Genomic DNA, 18,194 nt, shown 5'->3' with positions numbered 1-18,194 from the left:
GGGGAGGGGGAGGGGGGGAGGGGGAGACGGAGTGGGAAACGGGCGGGGAGGGAGGGGTGCCCCTCGCCAGGTCCAGGCCCAGAGCCTCCTGGCAGGAGAGTCAAGTCCCTTCCTTCTTGCCCTCAACGTTCAGATAATAAAACAGAGATTCCCTTTAAAGTGCCGAGTTTCCCAGGATTTAATCCCCAGTGATGACAGTGTGTGGCCTTGCTGTTCGGGTCAGACCGCACCTGCTGACCAGACCCTGGGCTCCAGCCGGGCAGGGTCTTCACCCAGGATGGGCCTTGACGCGTGACTCCAAGGTGCTTACGCTAAGCTCCTTCCCTCCAGTTTTCATTTTCAAATGTGAGAACTCTGTTGGGTGTACTTTTAAACGGGAAAACGATAATCAACATATACCCTTATTTTAAGTCTGAAGGTCTTCATTATTGTCCAAAGAGGCGAGGGAAGGCAGGAAAAGAAGACCCTGGCTCTCCCTCCTTCCTTGGTCACGTTCTAGAGCAGAGAGAGGTGTCACGGAGCCTCACGTGGAGAGGAAAAGAACGCAAAGGGGGTCAAGAGAAATGGGGGGGCAGGAGACTGGAAAAGGCGAGTCTCGAATATGTGTCTGTGCTCTTCATTCAATGCTGTTAGTGCCATTAATGCACAACAGGTCTGCAACGGCTGACTTCAGCATGACATGCCGCTAAACTAGACAAACCATCTGGGGGCTCCCTCGCTGAGCAGACAAGACAACCCACCCCCTGCTGCACACACCTCCCACGTGCTTATGTCAGAGAAAGAATGATTTAACGAACTCTCCAAGGGTTAAAGCTAGTGGGCCATTCACACCTTGGTGTCCCTTTTTCTTTAATAATTAAAATCACTACTATTCAGGGCTTGTCTTTGGGAAGGAGAGCAGGAGGTGGGGACGCATCGCCTGCTCAGGGCCGGCCTTGACCTCTCCCTGTGGCCGCCTGCCTGCCCTCCACCCACCCTGACCGGGCTGCTGGACGACGCCCACACGGGGCCGCCGTCTGAAAACCATTCGTGCTGAACGCACCAGGTTTTCAAAGTAAAGAAGGTCCAGCTCACGTATATGTGATACAGGGGACTAAAGCATCGGCCCTGGGGCACACGGCGGCAGTGAGGCATGCGCTTCTGCATCTGGATGCACGGGGGTGGGGCTTGGGCCTCCGAGGACAGTCACCCAGAAGATGTGGAAGCACCAGAGCAAACCTCCAGGGAGAACTTCTGCAGGACACAGCTCCGGAATTCCCGAAAGGGGCTGTCCAGTCCAGGGCTGTGGATGCCACAGATTGCGGCCACGGGCAGCCACCTCATCCTTGCTCGGAGGCCAGTCCACTTCCAGGCACTCTTTGGGACACTCAGCCCCAAACCCGGGACCCAGCAATCAGCACAGCGTCCCTGAGGCCAGAGTTCTCTGTATAACGCCCCCATTCTTGGAGACCACGTTGGAATGACCTTTCAGGAAGGGAGAAATATACTTTCTGGGAGGGAGCTAAGCCCAGTGGCCTTAACGGGGGACGCAGGTATGCGTTTCTAGTTTGCTCCTTCGAGTTTGAAAAATGCAAGCCATGCTGTTTATACGAACAAGAATGTTCCCCTGTTGGAGAACACCACATTCCTGGATTATTGCTGTTCAAGCTGCCAGCCCTGGTAGCTATTCAGTAGATAAGTAATTAGTAACAGTTTTGTTGGACCACGAATATCAGAGATTCATACCCTTTGAATAGAACCTTAATACAGCAGTAAAGGTTTATAGCTACATAAAGCTGTCCAGCTGGAGTGGAGGTAACCCGCAACATTTTCCATGCAAACCCACACCCATGATGTATTTATTCCCCACCCCACCTTTTGCTCCCGTCGCAGAGGCAGGGAGAACGAAACAGATGTTTGCAAGAGAATTTTCCCAGGGCTCAATTAAAGAAGCTGAACCAGTGCGCCCACCGAGCGGATGGGGCGGCCCACACTCCCCCAGAACGATGGTTTAGGGACCCAGGGAGCCTCAGAGAGACCTTTAAAGTTGGGATGCTACCCGTCTGCGACACTAACACTGGCCGTCACCAGCTTTCAAGAGGGGACAGGGCAGAGCGATCATATTTTTAGCTCGTTGACGTTTTCAGTGTGTTTATATATATCTCGGAGAAAATACCTCACCCAACGACGCTACGCATCCCCACAAATAAACGACACTGGATGCTATCGGGCTGAAACAGGCACTGACCTTAAAGAGCAATATTGCAGTCACTGCTAGTAACAAACTTTGAATTTGGATATTTAAGCAAACTCTGTGAAACAAAGACCCATATTCGCTTAAATAGATAAACTGAGATGCAGTACCACATAAGGAAAATGAAAACAAAAATGCTGCAACAGTTTCAGTTGATTATTACAATGTAAAACAAAATCTACTACCTAAAATATTTTAACAAAGTAGCACAAGTCCTCACTGAGAATCTGAACTATACATAAGCTAAGATCATCTTAGTGAACATACACATGCCAGAGTCTCCAGTTAGCCTGGGGGCCTTGTATACAGTCGGCACTCAATCCCTGTTCCCTGACTTGAACTGGAGGATGAGACAGAATTCTGTGAGATTCAAAAGAAGAAAGAAGGTTTCTACAAAGCAAGCATTTTCTAAAATAGGCATATCTCAAACTAATAGGCAGGAAGCGTATTCTAAAAAATGTTTTTGCTTTAGGTCTGAAAGATTTTCGTTTCCAACTATAAAACAGCTGAAATCCTGTATCCTCAGCCCAACGTAATTTCACGCCTAATTTATGGAAATGGAAAACCAAAGGACTCTGGGAGGGTGCGGACAGGCAGGAGGGACGGATGGTGTGACACGAGCGGGAGGGCAGGAGGTGGGCTGCGGAAGACCCTTGTAGGGGCAGGCCCAGTGAGGGTCCAGCAGAAACACGTGTTAGGAGCGGAGCAGGGGAGTCGGCTGAACGAACTTACTGTTACCCTTTTCCCCTCCCGAAAGTCTTCTTTTCCCTGATACTGTCTGAATTTGAAACATCTAATTTAATCCGTCGGAGGGCCAGTGTTCCTTTTATTTCCTGTCTGTGCTGAAGCAGTCGCCTGTTTCAATTACGACTTTCCCCACTCCTCCGTCTCTCATGCTCCAGCTGGCTCAAGCGCACTTCCTTGGAAGGTAAAATGCACTAACTGTGCTGATCACAGACTGATAGCCTGAGAGCCACAATATTTAATAGCTGCACTGATAAGTAGGTTTAAAAAAATCCATTTCTGAGCCTAAACAAAAGGATATTATGTAGCTGTATGTTCAATTACGATCCAGTTAAATTCTTTTTCCCATTAGGTGGAACTCCACGCAGGCAGCCGACATAATTCGGTGTTAAAGCAAATGTCACCAGCACTGTAGGCTTGAGAAATGCTCCCTCCTGCCTCTCCGTTAGTGCTGCTGATTTGGGACCAGCTTGGCGCAATTATTTCAAAGAACAGCACTGTGGGATTGATACGGCCTTCTTGCAAAACCTTGGCTGGCTAAAAATAGGACTGTTTTGTAGTCGAGATGGCAAAAAAACGTCTCTGGGCAGTAAACACCAGTCAATGTATTCTTTTCTGCCTTATGAAACCACATTTTTTTTTCCTTCTTTTTTCCGTCCCTCCTTACTCATAGCGGAGTTTAATTACAGTTTAATCTCTTTCAGGGAGCAGTCATGGAGCCCTCACTGTTCAACCACAGTATTATCAAGGCCACAGCTACAATTTATGGCAGAAGGTAGAGGCTCCCCTTAGAAAACCCCCGATTCCCCCACGCCCCCGAATGCATACATACACACACACATACACACGTACACACATACATACACACACACACACACGTACACACACACACACACACACACGTACACACACAAGCACACGGTGACTTCATTACCGACTCACGCTGCCCGTTTTCATGAGGCCCTGGAGATGCCAGCCCGACAATTAAAGAAACACCTATAAATCCGAAGGAAAACTTTTAAGTTAACAAGACCGTTTGGGCCTCCAGTTGCCGAAGTGTTGGGTGACAGTGAGGGGAAATGAGCAGGGGAGAGAGGGGGCGAGGTTCTCGGGAGAGAGCCAGCTCTCACCCCGAGGTGCAGGCAACGCGGTGGGAACTCCACTGTAAGGCCAGGGTGCACGCTGTCTGGAGCTGATTTCTGCTGCTTGAAGCTCACAGGTGTCTGATTTTGCGTGCATGTGTTGAGAGAGTTGCTGCAATGCCAGGGCTCCCAGGAGAGAAAAGGATACTGACTTGACCATTCACCAGGAGAACAAAGCGGATGACAAGATAAAGCCAGGACTCAAGGGTGAGACGGAACGGTCACCAGTCCTTGGTCTCCTTCCCTGTCTTCATTCTGTAACTGCTTTATGGCCAGTGGATTAATCAATCAGCTCATTTTCTCTGAGGAAGCAGGAACAATAAGAGTCTTTTATTCAGCTCACAGAGCAAGCTGGCTACCTGGAGGGTTTGCTTTCGCGCATGAACGTGGCTCTAATGGAAGCCTTTCCAACCCCGCGTCCTTCTCTCCAGTCTTTTAAATCGCGCCCAGCGGGGCCACGGAGGCCTCTGGGGCTGCCCCCAGACCCCCTAACCATCCCAGAGGCTGGGCCCCGAACTGGCAACCATGCCTCAGACACCTACATTTCTGGGGCCATTCTGCTTTCCTCTCCATTACTTCAGGGATTTGGGGTAAAAAGCGCTGCTTTGTGCTAACCCTGCCAGTGAATCAGAACTTCAGGGCCAGCTGGTCCCCTCAGCTGATCACACCACCCTGAGCCACTGGCTCCCCCACTATCAGAGGACAGATATATCTCTTATTTATCATGAATTGTATACATTTCCACTGGAAATTACAGAAAGTCAAAATGTGCTAAAGTAAAACACAAAGCCAATAAACAGAAAATTCTAAAAACTTACTAGAGATTCACTTCTAAGCCTTATCAATACACATTTTTACATGACAGTAATGTGTTTATTCTATTTTGTGCTTCCCCCAAGCTCTTTACTATCATACGCTCACTTCCATTGGCAGATGAAATGCATTGCTCTTGATATTTTCTAGGCTAAGGTCATCTCTGCAAAGTCAAAGGCAGAGAACTCCAGGACCTCAGTGGAATATTTTTCCAAGTGCTTCAACAAAATTAAAATTTTTGTTTGAGGAAAAAAAAAAAAAAAAAAAAAAAGGTCGCCAAGTATCCTGCAGCCAACCTTCTAAAGAAGTTGAGTGGCTTTCTATTTCAAAGAGAAATTAAGACAGACATCTTACTGTCTGTATTAGAGTATCAACTTTCCTCCTTTTTAATCTCATTTTAGGAACTGATGGGTCCCTCTCCTGTCACATAGAACTTATAGCTCCACCTTTACATTCTTGGATTTCCATAAGGTAGCTTATTGGTTTAGCCCTTTGAGATGGTTCAATGTCATGCTGTTTGATTTTATGAAATACTGATATAGGAAGTGGTCTGAAATGTATGCTTTTTCTTTCTTTTTTCTGTCATGTCCTATATGCACTTAAGTATTCTAAGATATACTGTTTGTTTTCTAAGTAGGGGGAGCATGTCACGGTGTACTGAAAGGGTACACAGCCATGCCATTTTGTAAGGCTGTATGGTGTTGTGCTGTATGGCTCTGATGTAGCCCATAAGCGTTCCAGAGCTGCAGTTCTCAAAGTGTGATCCGGGGACCCTGGAGGTCCCTGCCTGAGACCCTGTAATTCGGTCTCCAGGGCAAAATTATTTTTCTAATAACACGAGGATGTTGTGCCTTTGCCATTATCCTTCTCTCATGAGTGTGCAGGGGTCCTCCAGAGGCCACCTGAGTTGTGACACTGTAAGACTGTCAGAGCAGATTAGAGAATCCAACTGTCTTCTATTCATCCAGACATTAATGAGATTTTTTTCAAATATGAAACAATGCTACTCTTCTTACTAATATTTTGTTTTTAAAAACAGTTATTCTTCATAAAATATTTCTACCATGTTATTTTTTTTAAGAATTAATAAATATCTCTTAACTATCACTGTTTTATTTTCTAATATGGTAAATATTGGTAGATAACAACCCACAAAAGCAAAAGTAGCTTGAGATCCTCAATAATTTTTAAGAGGGTGTTAAGGGGAGGGGATGGGCCTCTGAGATGAAAACAGTTCGTAAAACTCTGGTCCAGGGCACTTAGGCAGTTTCCAGTTTGGGGCTCCTCTATTGCATGGTTTCAGTTTATATGAAAATGTGGATATTTGTAATTGTGATCTGTGTGTGAAAATGTACCTAGATAACCAACTTTGTCCCAAGTCCAAATTAGTCCCTTACTTTGGAAGAAGTATTTAGCCATTCAAAAATCAACCTTAGAGCCTGGAAAAGAGTTATTCCCACTAGTAAAATAGGTCTTAGTATTTGCTTATTTGGGCTACTTAAAATATTGAATACTACACTAAAAGTTCTTATAAATTTAAAACTCTGTTCTTATAAATTGAGATCTTAGTTTTGGATTCAAGAAGCAGATTCCTTTGGATCAGGGCTTATATTGTCAAAGCAATTCAAGTCATTAAAAGTCTCTGAATTTGGGCACGGGTGCCCCATCCACTGTCAAAGGAAACTGTGCAGGCACCACGGTTGTCAGAGAGCCTGGTCTGTGGGCCCATTTGTAACTTAAATAGGGCTGTGGAAACACCTTTTCAACTTGATCCATTTTGGATTTTGGTACAAAAGCCTTCTGTTATTACAGCCATTAGTACGTGTCAGTGACGTATAATGGATTTGAATTTGCCCAGGTTAGAATTTAGGATTCTTACATTTCAAAACAGGAAAAAGGCTCTGTTGATATTTTCACACACTAATACCTATAATCGAAACCTAAGGTTTTATTTAAGCAATAGTTAGCTTTCAAAAATAGAAGCATAATAGATACCACTCAAATTCACAAATCAGCTAATGCTTCCCTCAGAGTTGAAAGCCACGGTTCACTCTGTGTATCTGTCATTGTGCCACCATCAGGCCTCATCAAGTGCTGACATGTCCAGTCCTATTGACAAATGTCATCTGCATACATGGTCTCCATTTAGAGCCGAGAATCTCAATATTGGGGGTTGGGGGCAGAGGTAGTCTGTGTGCTTTGGAAAAGCACGTTCAGTATTTTAGTTCTGTGCGGTTTTTTTTTTTTTTTTAATTATAATATTTATTTTTATAATTCAAAGAACAGATTAGAGAAAGTGAGATTTATTGACAGGGATCTTGTACTTACAATGACAGATTTTTACTCTCTTATAAAATCCCTTCCTTGCTTCAATCTAAACTGAAGGGTAGAACCATGGACTGTAAACCCCACAAGAGTAGGAACATGTGCGTGTTTCTTGCTGTTTGGGCAATGACCATAATGTGAACCCAGTTAAAATTCACTGGAATAATTATGGATGAAAGAATGAATTTCAAAAACTGAAATATTGTTCTAATTTTTAACAAAGATACCAAAACAATTCAATGGGGGAAAAGGAAGGTGTTTTCAATAAAGCTCTAGAACAACTGGATGTCGTACAGAAAAGAATGAATCTCCACCCCTACCTCACACCATACACAAAAGTAGTTGTAGGTGGATCACAGATCTTGAGATGAAAGCTAACACTACAAAGCTCCCTGAAGAAACATGACCACGGAGACAAGCAGATTCTGGAGGAAGACAGAATAACACTAACCTTGAAGGGAAAATGATAAACCAAACTTGACAACGATCAAAGACCGCACATCAGAGGAAACCACGAAGAAAGTGAAAAGGCCACCAGAGACCGGGAGAAAATACTCCCATTGCACACGGCTGACGGAGAGGACTTGATTCTACACAATATAAAGAACTCCAACAAATTAACGCAGGAAAGCTGGGAGCCTGGGAATCTTCAGACTGAGCATCATCATTTGGTCCAGGGAAGTAGAGTCAGAGCAGCCAGCAGGGAGGAAGCCTGGGCTCATCCAAGCAGCCCTGCTACCTGGCCCCCATAGGAGTGGTGCACAGTTGGTAAAGGAAATGCCAAGAGGCTTCCAGTTTAACCAGGGAGGCAGAAAAGTAAGTGGGAAATTATAACGGAGCGCGAGACGGCGCAGTGAGAGCCTCGAGGGGGCGTGGCTGAGCACAAGGGCAGCCCTCAAGGTCACATACCTGGTTTCATCTCCTTCCAGTCTTATTTGCGTTAGTGCCCCTTCCACATACACACTTGGCTCTCACCTGCCCATCTCTGTTCTCTGCAGAGATACACAGCAACGACCACGGTGAGGTCTCGTTAATTCTGTGTAGAACGGACAGGTAGCTGTAACGCCCAGAACTTACTTTCCAATGGAAGGAACATTCTTGGAATTTTCTTGTTGATCAGTATTTGGAGTTTGGCTCTTGAAACAAGTTCCTGAGAGTGTTTCACGCTGTTAAGTAGGTAACTGAGTTTCTCTAGCCCTGGAATTTGTCAGACATACACGTATAACAATTGCATCAAAGGAAGCAGTTTCCACCTTAAAAAGAAAACAACAAAAAATAAGTACTGCCTGATGTAGCAATTTTGAAAAAGATCCATTTCCTTTGTTGAGAATTTCAAGATTATCTTTTTCTCCAAACATATTAAAAGGTAAGGATGGTTGGAGTTAAACCGAAGTCAACATTACAAAATACTACTGCTATAAATGGAGATTTGAAAAAAAAAGAAACCCTAAGCTCTCACCGACACCACTTGCACTAGCGTATGCTGTGTGTGTGTGTGTGGGGGGGTCTGTGTCTGTGTGTGTGGTGTGCGTGCATATACAGACCTACCTACCTCTGTGTCCACTGCTGTATCTCTCCCTCAGGTGTATGTAATGAAGTTGAAGGTCCTTGTCTTTTTCAAAGATGATTTTACATCAGTTATTTTCCATGAACACATCTGGTGTTTCTTTAAAGCCTGAATTTACTAAATGCCATATCTAATGAAAGAAGGATTTGTGCTTTTTCAACATAAATCCATTTTATTTTCTCCAGTCTCCTCCTTCTCTACTCAAAGCTGATGACTTCTTAAACCAAAATGGTTGGTCAGAATCCAATCAAGAATATAAAGGCAACTGAATAAATAAAACCATGAAGTAAGTGTAAAATATTAGTGTCCAGACATCCAAGGTGTATGTGGCTACTATGAAACTTCCACAGCTGTACCGGCCTGGAGCCCACGCGGTCCCCCAGATTTAACAGGACCCGTTACCAGTAAGAGTTTTATTTGCTTAATAAATTACATTCTAAAGCACAACAGCCCAGGTTCACAGCTGTAAAACCGCCAAATATCGTCAATGACCACTCTCTGGCCATAAATAACGAAATAATCTATGACTCACTGGATTTTTGATTCCCAGGGCAATTCTTTCTCACCATTACTCAAAAATGCAAAAAAGTGCCTCTACGTGGCATTTTATGGAGGTTATAAATTACTCAGAGGAGACGACACAGGACAGATTTGTTGGCCAAGTAACAGGAACCAGCCAACCAAGTGTGTAAATTAAAGAGCCAGTGACAAAGAAGAGGGCTAGTGAAAGAATTCTGCAATCTAGGAATAGATCAGGATTAACTACGAAAAGAGAGGAGGGAGTGGAAGGAAAGTGATGCACAAACCACTCCCGGAGCGTCTACGCGACCGCTAGGGGCGAGGTATGAAAATGGCCGGACCATGGCCTCAAAGAAAAAAGCTCAGTTATCCTTGAAATACAGTTTATGTTCACAGTCTGAGGGTGGACACCGAGATCTAACAGGTGCCACAGAGATAAACCTGGGACGGTTATTTTTTGTTAACTAATACCAATTTTCAAACTGATTCAGCTGATTAATAGTTCTTCCATTTAGTCAAAGAACAGATACTGAGCAGGTGCTGTCTGCCCACCCTGAGGCCAGGGGCTGGGGCACGGACATCAATCAGGCACAGCCCTGCCGTCCGGGAGGCTGGGATGCGGGGCGGCCCCGGCCTGGGGTGGTGCAGTCTGAAGGCTCCTAACCGAACTCAGCCGGGGTGGGAAGGCCAGCTCAGGAGCAGCTGTGCTGGGCAGGGCCAGTGGGAGGACAGCGGGGAGGCAGGAGGGAGACAAGTTTTCGGGCAAATGGACCAGAGTAAATAAAGGCGGCCTGGAGAGCCTGGTCTGTCCAGGGAACAGACAGGGAGATGAGGGGGAGGGAAGGGGGGCCATCGCAGGGGTCTCCTCTGCCCAAGGGGGTGAGGACAAGGTCAGATCGGCTTTGGGAAGGTTACTCTCCTCCAGCGCCGTGGCTCAGTGCATCACGACACTGATGATCAAAGTCAAGCATTTTTAAACAGAACCATCTTGGAAACTAAAAATTTATCTCGGTGGCAGTTAATTATGAACACTAGAACAGACTTGGCTGTCTTCTTTTTACATGCACTGAACACGTGAGAGCCCAGTGCTTTTCCTGGGAATTGGAGGTGGCGGCCGCAGCAGGGTGACTCGGGCGGGCGCTGAGGTGGGCTGCCTTGTACCGGGCTCACCGGTGCCTCCTTTCTTCGTGCGGCTCTTTCTCCTCGCTGTTCTCAGGACAACTGGCAATGGTTTAGGACGGTTCTGACAACGTGAAGTAGAATCTCGTTGATTAGTTTGTCCCACGCTACGAGGACAGAGTCTAAAAGCTTCTTTTAGTCTCTTATGACTTAGAGGGACCGCTGTGCTGGGTAAATTCTCAGGCCCACTGAGGCTGAAATGATGAAATGATGCTTTAAAAACTTTCACCTTGTCCGTGGAAATACGTCTACGTCCTGTTTCACTGGAGTCAACCAAGAACAGAGTCCTGAGGTTTTTCTGGTATTCACTATGCAGGTGTGAAGTCTGAACTGCTCTGAACAGATGTTTGGACCAACAAGGGTTGCAAGTTTACTGTCAGCTAAGTTTCATTCATCTTTAGTCCCCCACAACTCCCACGTGTTCTGTACTTGGTAGGTGATTAAATACACCTTGCATAAATGAAAGAAACACGTGCTGCTTTTAATTATTAGTAGACTATTACATTTTACTATATCTTCAACATATAAAATTTTATATGTGTGATCACTACCAGTATTTTGATCGTACGCAAATTTTTTTAAACTAGAGACCTCTCCATAATGCTTTGGGGGGCTTAATGGCAAAGGAGGTATCTTGCCTCTCGCATGGGAGCATCCACAGGCATGACCTCTGTGCCTCGTTGAAGGGTGCAATACTCATCCCCCGTCGCCCGTGGGCAGGAGGAACCCCGCCTGCGATAACAGTGACTGCTGGCTTGTAGTCGCATTTTGCTCTCCACCGTTCTCCGAATAAGTTGGATGGTCCTTTTTTTTTTTTTTTTTTTTTTTTTTTAAGAAACTCTTTCTTTTCCGTCCACCTTTTTCCAGTTTAAGACCACTCGGCGGTGGTACCTAGCCACTCGGCGGCCCGAGCAGGGGCGGGCTGAGCACACTCCAGGCTTCAGCGGGGAGCCGCTGGACAGGCACAGGGGCGCCCGCACGCCTTCGGAGCGGTCCGCCACCTCCGGCGGAGCAGCAGGGAACTCAGGAGCTGGAGCGGTCCATTCACCCTGGAATTCCCCCTTGGCCACAGCCTTCTCAGCTGCCGCCTGCTCGTCCTTTTCAGTCTCTTCCGGGTCTCTGTACAAGTAGCGGTCAGGCATGACCTCCCAGGGGTGTTCGCGGGAGACGGTGCCACGCATGCGCAGAACTTCCCAGGCGAGCATCCACCACATCGGACCCCGAGTGAGCGCCCTCGTTGTTGCATGGGATGGCGATGTCCACATACCGCAGAGGAGAGTCTGTCACACAGAGCAACGGTAGGCAGGTTAGCGTCAGAGGCCTCTGGGAGAGGCAGGTGGTCAGCCCTGGGATCAGTAACCACCGGAAGTCTTGGCTCCCGGAAGGCTGCCTGCATTTGCTTAGTGAAGGTCCCAGGAGTGAAGCGGCCAGAGACAGAAGTGGCTCCAGTGACAGCAGTAAACTTCAGCCCAGCTCGCTGGTCAGTATTCCTGGAGGATATGACACTGACATCAGCTGGGTTTTCAATGGCACGAGCTGCCAACAGAAGCTTCTCCCAGGTTCTCTTCAGACTTATGATGTAGATGCCATCACTTTTCCTTTTGTAGACGTGCTGTTCCATTTGGAAGTCAAGGTTGGTGCCACCTAAGTGGGTTCCTGCTGCAGGGAATTTGAGGACATCCTCCTCCTTCCTTTGCAGGATATCAAGGGCTCCGGACATTGTGAGAGCTTCCCTTTAAGTTACGATGGGAATCCAGAACAACGCCGTATGGACCCCTGCCTGACTGGCGCAGAAAGAAGCTTGATGGTCCTTTAAAGCAAGGACTATGTCCACATAATCCTCTTTCGATACCTAACACAAATCCACTGAAATTAAGTACCTACTTTTAAAATGTTTTGCGTCCATAATTTTAGAATTAGAAGCTCTGGTGTTCATTCATCTTATTCATCTAACTAATGTTTACTGAGCACCTACTATGCTCCTGGTACAGCGCTGGATATATAAAAATAGCTGGATATATAAAAATAACGACACCTTCTTACTGTCATGGAAATCACAGTCAAGGAGGAGAAGAGAATTAGGGTTAAGATATGGGAAATGCTAAAATACAGCTCTGTAGACAATGCAACAGGAGCACAGTGGAGGGAGGGGCTGTTCTGAATGGGATGAAAGCTGGGCTGGAGCAAGGCTTACAGAGGTCAGATCTCAGAGGAGGACCTAGTAGGATGCAGGGAGCTCACAGCCCGAGAGGAGGGGGAGGGGAAGGGGGGGAGGGGAGGGAGGGGGAGTGAAATTATTTTAGGAACGACTATTCCTAAGTCATTCCTATTTTCATCTGATTTACGAAAAAGAAGGAATTCTTATGGGCTTCCTTTTTCATCTGAAAACTTTACATGATGTCCCAGGAGAGAGAGAGAATCATAAAATCCCTAAAGAGGTGCCTTGGGAGTAATTAGTTCTAGATAGCTAATAATGGATGGTTGAGAAAACAGAGAACGCTCCAGAGCTTCTAATAAGAGCATCTTTCCAAGGATTACAACATCCCCACGAGACCCTTAAGAGCTTCAAGTGTAAGAGAAAAAGCAATTCACTGGCCTTCCTTTAGAAAAAAGGTCTCTACTAACTTATGCTCTTCAAATATGATTTAAAGCAAAAACTCTTAAAAAATGTTTCTTAGCACAGTCAACTAAACACAGAATTGTCCCATCCTAGTGTTCTCTAGTTGGAAACTGAAATATTGGGGGAAAGTCACAAAATAAACTCCATTCATTGTTTAATACAATTAGTAATACTTGGTTTCATATAAAGAAATGTAGGGACTTGATTATAAATCATACTTGCTTCTTGCGAGCACATTTTGAAAATCTGGCATCACAAACATGGTACATTGGTGCAGCTCCTGGCTCCGGGGCGACCTGAAGCCTGTCTCCCTTCTCGTGTTTCCATTTTCACGTCAGCAGATCTCACCTGTTGATAAGAACTAATACTGACCACAGAATTTTAAACCCAATCAGAATATCAGTTCTGGGGTAAGAGTCTGACTAAATCTACCTTGGCTACCAAGAGTTTCCAGCTCCCCAGGCCGGGAGGTTTCATTCCCTTCCTCACAGAGACAGGAATCTTCTCACAAAGGATAAGCACCCACTTCCAAAGGACCATGGCTAGAAGGGCTTTTTCTTCCTTTTCAAAGAAGGGTACCTTTTGGGACCAGAAAGACTATCAGAACTTTATGACAAGTCTTGCAATGTTTTCAACATTAAGACCCAAGATAAGGGTACCCGGCAAAAAAAAGTGCAGCTGCCTTTGGAACATTCAGGGACCACCCAGGCTGCTCTCTCAAAGTCTGTCCATGTGCCACAGGGCTATTATGAAGCCTTAAATGGTGTAAGACTCAACAATATAGAAGCTACTTAATGTCTATAGTTTTAAAGAACTCTCAAGTGGAAGATGAGCAGATTTAATTTGAAGGTATTTAATGTTTTTACCAAAAAATCTGTGTGTGTGTGTGTGTGTGTGTGCGTGTGCGTGTGCGTGTGCGTGTGTATTTCAAAGCTCACATATTGAAACAGTTCTGCTTTATAATTAGAATTAGAATTCTAAATTTCATTATACAGAACCAATTAAACAACTGGTATTTATTTTATGAGTTTGTAAAATTTCTTGACATTTCAGTTTCTGGATATTTCCGTTTCCAATGAAAAATGACAGGATGAACAGTTCTGTGTTCAGTTGACGTGCACTAAGAAAAAGAAACGTGTTTATTTTAAATCAAATGTGAAAAAACGAGTCACATTTGGGGACAATAGGACACATTCAATAAAACATCATAAATTCTAAGACAAAACATACGTGATCATGCTACAAAATACGCGTCTGTAAGATGAAATGAATTCTGCTGTGGGTTAGACCCCCCGCCAAGTGCGTACTACATCTCTTTCAACATAAAAAGCTGGGACTTGCTCTATCTTGAAATGCTTTAGGATCATTTAAGACATTTTTCCCCAGTGCATATACTGCCCGCAGTGAAAAAGCAATTCATCTAGTTAAATATTTCCACAATTCACCTCAGGTTTGAGGCAAGTTTAGAGTGTTAGCCCACCCCATAAATAATATGTTTAACCCACCAAGTGATCATGTACAAATATATACAGAAAAAGTGATATTTTCACAAAGTAAACGTTAGATAACTCTTTTTGGAAAAAAAAGTTATGGTAGAAAATCTCAGTGCCTTTGTTTTTGCTATTAAATTCTCAAAGGAGGCTACCTGTGGTCTGGACTTATTGATCACACATGAAAAGGTATCTGGACAGAGGTGGCAGCCCTGCCCATGGGCTTGAAAGGGGACATTCACTCCACTTGGTGAGTAACACCATGGAATAATCCATTTCTTGGAAAACTAGGAGAAAATTAGCCTGAATTTTTGTTTGTTTTTCTCCTTTGTGATGACTCACATGCTTTGAATCCCGCTTTATTAAAAAGAGTCAGTAAGTTGCTCAAGTGAGACTTAAAAAAATAAACCCACTCCCATTCATACAAGGTAAGGAACAAGCCTTTAGATTCCTTTCTTTCCTCCTTTCTTTCTTGCCCCTTTCTTTTCTTTTTTCTTTCTTTTTCTTTCTTTCTTCCTTTTCTTTCTTCTTTCTTTCCTCCTTCCTTCCTTCTTCCCCCTTTCTTTCTTTTCCTTCTTTTTCTTTCTTTTCTTCTTTCTTTCTTTCCTCCCTTCCTTCCTTCTTTCTCTTTCTCTCTCTTTTTCTTTCTTTCTTTCTTCCTTTCCTTTTTTCTTTCTAATGAAAAAGAACAGGAGCAGTAAAAGGCCAGGATGCGTGTGCAGATAACTTCCTATTTAATTATTCAGCTCTTTGGATGGTCCCTTATTCTGATGTCCTCTCTCGCTTTTACTCTTGCAGATTTCGCTCACAAGAAAACCCAGACTGGTAGAATATTGCAAAGCACAGAGAAAAACGAAGCACTTCAACTGGTAAAAGCAGTCTGTGTATGACACAATACATTCACGATCTCTGATACATGGTGTCTGCTAGTAACACCGCTGTCTGCAAAAGGGAAGTCACTGAGCAGAGGGCCCGCTGTCCCACGGGGATGGGCACTGAGCTGAGCGGAGGCCTGGCCTCCATATGACCCTGACCTGACCGGTGAGGTGGCCGGGCAGGGCCGGCGCTGGCAGAGAAGTAATCACTTACTCCCTGACCCTAACCCATGCCATGGTTCCGGGCACCTACTGTGGGCTCAGCTATGTTCTCGGCGGCCTTTACGGGAATCCTGCCACGCGTGTTAGCAGCTTTAGTCATCTCCACTCATCACTGCCATCTTAACAGAAATGCTATTTTCATGACATCCTTCTAGATGAGGAAAGTGAGGTCCAAAGAGCTTATATAGCTGTCCTAAATCGCATCAACTAAGGACCAGGCTAGGGCTGCATCCCAGTTGTCTCATTTCAAAGCTCAGAAACTCCTGATGGCAATATTACAGGGATTCCACAAAGTACCACTGTTAGATTTATTCAGGTACATTAACCCTCTTCTAAAATACAGGTATCCGGGACTTCTCTGGTGGTGCAGTGGTTACGAATCCTCCAGCCAATGCAGGGGACATGGGTTCAAGCCCTGGTCCGGGAAGATCCCACATGCCGTGGAGCAGCTAAGCCCGTGCGGAGCCCGCGCACCTAGAGCCTGTGCTCCACAACAAGAGAAGCCACCGCAATGAGAAGCCCGCGCACCGCAATGAAGAGTAGCCTCTGCTCGCCACAAGTAGAGAAAGCCTGCGCGCGGCAACGGAGACCCAACGCAGCCAACAAATAAATAAACAATTAATTAAAAAAATAAAAGACCCCCCCCCCCCCCAAAATACAGGTATCCAGAGAGGGAAGATGTCACACTGCTACTGGTAATTCAAAACATTTGGCTGTGTTTTCTATTTTTTTATAACTTTAATAGAAAAGTAATACATTCTCATTGTAACAAATCAAAGAACACAGAAGTATATAAAGACTTTCTCCACCTCTTTCAAACAAAATTGAATTCAACCCATTGACCAAGTTCAAAGTTTGGCATTTTTCTTTTCATACCGTTTTCTCTGCTCATGCTAACTGCAGCAAATAGATGCACACAGACACTTTTTTTTTTTTTTAAGTTGCGGAAGCTTTTCCTTTTGTCTTCTGACCACAGGACGCTGCTTCCACGGGAGTTTCAATGGAGGAGTGGCAGTAGGGTTTCGGGAGACCAGGGAAACTGCCCGAGGAAGCAGGTCTGGTAAGATGCTCAGCGTTACCATGTCATTAAGAAGACATACTTCTCCTTCCTTCTGGAGCAGGCTCTAGAAAGCCAGTCGCTAGCGAATTAGCCACGACCGCACTTAAGAGCAGCAGCCTGGCTATATACATGCTGGTGTCCACACACACCTATGTCATCCACCGCCCTGGGATCAGTAACCACCGGAAGTCTTGGCTCCCGGAAGGCTGCCTGCATTTGCTTAGTGAAGGTCCCAGGAGTGAAGCGGCCAGAGACAGAAGTGGCTCCAGTGACAGCAGTAAACTTCAGCCCAGCTCGCTGGTCAGTATTCCTGGAGGATATGACACTGACATCAGCTGGGTTTTCAATGGCACGAGCTGCCAACAGAAGCTTCTCCCAGGTTCTCTTCAGACTTATGATGTAGATGCCATCACTTTTCCTTTTGTAGACGTGCTGTTCCATTTGGAAGTCAAGGTTGGTGCCACCTAAGTGGGTTCCTGCTGCAGGGAATTTGAGGACATCCTCCTCCTTCCTTTGCAGGATATCAAGGGCTCCGGACATTGTGAGAGCTTCCCTTTAAGTTACGATGGGAATCCAGAACAACGCCGTATGGACCCCTGCCTGACTGGCGCAGAAAGAAGCTTGATGGTCCTTTAAAGCAAGGACTATGTCCACATAATCCTCTTTCGATACCTAACACAAATCCACTGAAATTAAGTACCTACTTTTAAAATGTTTTGCGTCCATAATTTTAGAATTAGAAGCTCTGGTGTTCATTCATCTTATTCATCTAACTAATGTTTACTGAGCACCTACTATGCTCCTGGTACAGCGCTGGATATATAAAAATAGCTGGATATATAAAAATAACGACACCTTCTTACTGTCATGGAAATCACAGTCAAGGAGGAGAAGAGAATTAGGGTTAAGATATGGGAAATGCTAAAATACAGCTCTGTAGACAATGCAACAGGAGCACAGTGGAGGGAGGGGCTGTTCTGAATGGGATGAAAGCTGGGCTGGAGCAAGGCTTACAGAGGTCAGATCTCAGAGGAGGACCTAGTAGGATGCAGGGAGCTCACAGCCCGAGAGGCTGTGTAGCCTGGGCCAGGGGACGGGAAGAGCAGGGTCACAGGCCTGGCCGCGCAGGGTGGACTGCGGGATGCCTGGCTCTCCTGGCCACTCATGTGAGAGCTCATGAAAGGGAGGCTGAAGGCAGCAAATGGGGACCAGGTGAATCTTACTGAGGACTTTAGACTTTCGGTAGCTCAGGTTGAGTTGAGAGACACAGAGAGAACCAGAGGTTCCCAGTGGAGCAGCTGTAGAATCTTCCAGGAAATTCAGGAGGATGTGAGGGAGGCAAAGAAGAAAGGGAAGGGAAGGGGGAGAGGGAAAGAAGGATGAGGAGCGAGGGGAGGACACAGAG

At 45.5% G+C, this 18,194-nt stretch overlaps 1 protein-coding gene and 1 pseudogene across 6 annotated transcripts in view; both read right to left on the bottom strand.

The window, feature by feature from the left end:
• The window catches only part of GMDS (GDP-mannose 4,6-dehydratase), a 519,944-nt gene that overhangs the window by 140,184 nt on the left and 361,566 nt on the right, over positions 1-18,194 (bottom strand). The window lies entirely within an intron of this gene.
• Positions 11,391-12,286, bottom strand: LOC102983192 (40S ribosomal protein SA-like; annotated as a pseudogene).

This window comes from Physeter macrocephalus, chromosome 18 (genome assembly GCF_002837175.3).
Source record: "Physeter macrocephalus isolate SW-GA chromosome 18, ASM283717v5, whole genome shotgun sequence".
Lineage (NCBI taxonomy): Eukaryota > Metazoa > Chordata > Mammalia > Artiodactyla > Physeteridae > Physeter > Physeter macrocephalus.
The sequence above is the reverse complement of the archived record's forward strand: the minus strand, read 5'-3'. Positions and strand labels throughout refer to the sequence as shown.